This window comes from Heterocephalus glaber, unplaced genomic scaffold (assembly GCF_053883595.1).
Source record: "Heterocephalus glaber isolate CG9 unplaced genomic scaffold, H.glaber_assembly_v1.0 deba00001461, whole genome shotgun sequence".
Classification (NCBI taxonomy): Eukaryota; Metazoa; Chordata; class Mammalia; order Rodentia; family Bathyergidae; genus Heterocephalus; species Heterocephalus glaber.
The window spans coordinates 46,213,952-46,216,416 of record NW_028258308.1 but is presented as its reverse complement, the minus strand read 5'-3'; the positions used below and the strand labels follow the sequence as shown (position 1 = coordinate 46,216,416).

The 2,465-nt window shown below is 42.5% G+C and overlaps 1 pseudogene; it reads left to right on the top strand.

Moving 5' to 3' along the window:
- Window positions 1–562: 562 nt before the first annotated feature.
- On the top strand, window positions 563–1,507 carry LOC101716270 (olfactory receptor 2G3-like; annotated as a pseudogene).
- The last annotated feature ends 958 nt before the right edge of the window (window positions 1,508–2,465 follow it).

Sequence of the window (2,465 nt, the reverse complement as noted above, 5' to 3'; positions counted from 1 at the left end):
CTTCTCCCACCACAGAAAATCACAGCCATATTGAGCCACTTTGCCTCTCTCAAACTCCACTGTGCCCTACTGAGGCTCAGGACAGTCATCCTTGTGGACTGAGAGGAAACATTTGGTAGAATTGTCTTACAAAGCATTCCTGAAAGCAGTGCCCTAAATGCGAGGGACCACATGGCTCTTTCTACATGACTACAGAACATGACAATGAATAGATTGGAAGACAGAAAGAATGAAACAGATGATAAAGGAGAACTGGGGAGAAAATGATGTGGAGATTGCTTCTATGAGAAGGATACTAGTTCAGTGATCTCAATGCAATGTAAAATTTCTCAGCATATTTTTATCCACTTTTACCTTTATCCTGAATTCCAAATCAAAGGATAGAGAAATTTCAAGTACAAAGTCCAAAACATCTCCTGTTAAAAGAATTATTACTCCAAAACCATGGAGGACTTGAGGGTGCAGCCATGAAGTTTTTGACATGGAAAAGTCATGTTTGTACTCAAATTATGTCCCTTACCTTCTCGGCATATGTAAGGTGGCTACAATGGAAAGTGGCAACATGAGTTTTCCCAACACTTTTGTCCTGTTGGGCTTCTCAGAGTTTCCATGGCTAGAAAGGCCCTTATTTGTAGTGGTCCTGGTCTCATACATCCCCACCCTGGTGGGGAACAGCTCCATCATTATCCTTTCCCTAATGGACACCAGACTCTGGATAACCATGTACTTCTTCCTGGACAAGCTCTCTCTGCTGAACCTCAGTCTCACCTGCACCATTGTGCCCCAGCTGCTGGCCAACCTGTGGGGAATAGACAAGACCATTGCTGCCTGGGGCTGCATCACACAGGCCTATATTTTCACCTGGATGGGCTGCACTGAGTGCATCCTGCTGGCCATGATGGCCATTGATCACTATGTGGCCATCTGCTGGCCTATTCAGTACACTCTCACCATGTTTCCCTGGGTGTTCAGATGGCAGCTGCCTCCTGGACCAGCGGATTGGTGAACTACCTTGTCCAAACCACTCTAACCCTTCAGCTCCCCCTTTGTGGGCACCACACCCTGGACCACTTAATTTGTGAGGTGCCTGCACTCATCAAGCTGGCCTGCAGGGACACCTCTGCTAATGAGCTGGCCCTGGCTTTAAGATCCATCCCTTTTGCACTAGTGGCTCCTCTCACGGTGGTCATCTCCTACACCTTAATTTCCAGGGCTGTACTGAAGTTTCCTTCAGCTGAAGGAAGGCACAAGGCACTCACCACCTGTAGTTCCCACTTGTTGGTGGTCACCATGTACTTTGGTCCTTCCATGTGCATGTACCTCCAGCCCCCTGCCCACAGCACGCAGGCCAAGCTCATGTCTTTTTTTCTACTCCATTATTACCCCAGTGCTCAACCCACTCATCTACACCCTGAGAAACAAGGATGTGAAGACAGCATGGAAGAAAATACTTCAATCCCAGAGTAGGGTGCAGTCTTTAAAAGCCAGATGCAGGATACAAAATTAAATAGAGCTTTTGAAAGTGGAGAAGGGAAGAATATTTTCAGAGAGGAAACAGGATGGGAAGAAGACAATAAAGACATAAAATATGGTATGTATATGTACAAATTCCCCATGATGAATATGAGCATTATGCACTGAAAACAAGTACTAGTAAAAAAAAATCAAAAGCTTTTCTATACACCAATAATGAACTAACTAAAAAAAAAATCAGGAAAATAATTACACTCATAATAGCTTGAAAAAAATAAAATATTAAGAGTCAATCTGAACAAGGATGTTAAAGCCTTCCACAATAAAAATTTCAGAATACTGAAGAAGGAAATTGAAGGAGAAACTAGAAGATTAAAGAGTTTGTATGTTCATGGACAGGCAGAATTAATATTATTAAATTGGCTGTATCACCAAAAGCAATCTGCAGATTCAATGCAATCCCATTTATAATTCTAATGAGATTCTTCGCAGAATAGAGAAAGTAATGCAAAGTAAAAAGAGAAAGTCTGGATGCATCTCAATACCCAAAATCAAATTGTACCAGACAACCATAGTAACAAAACAGCATGGTACTGGCACAAAAACAGACACATAAACCAGATTAAAGCATACCAAACAAAATGCACATGGAGATTTAAAATGGTAGAGTAAAACCAGCAGCAAAATACAGCCTGTTTGGATTCCAGGGACCTGAAATAAAGATACCAGGTATAGGAACTGTCTGGGATCTTTGCTTGCTTGTTTCCTTTTCCCTGAAGAGTTAAAAGTAGACCTCCAGGAATCAGTAAAGACTTGACAAGTAAAGTGGGAATACAGGAAAAGTGAAAAGTCTGATTACAGTGCAAAGTAATGAAACAGTCTGAAATGCTATCCCCAGGTCCCAAAGAGAGGTCCTGGCTCCACTAATCCATCATGGTTAAGCATGGGAGATTGTCAGCTCCAGAGAGAAGCAATGGACTTGGATGGCAGTG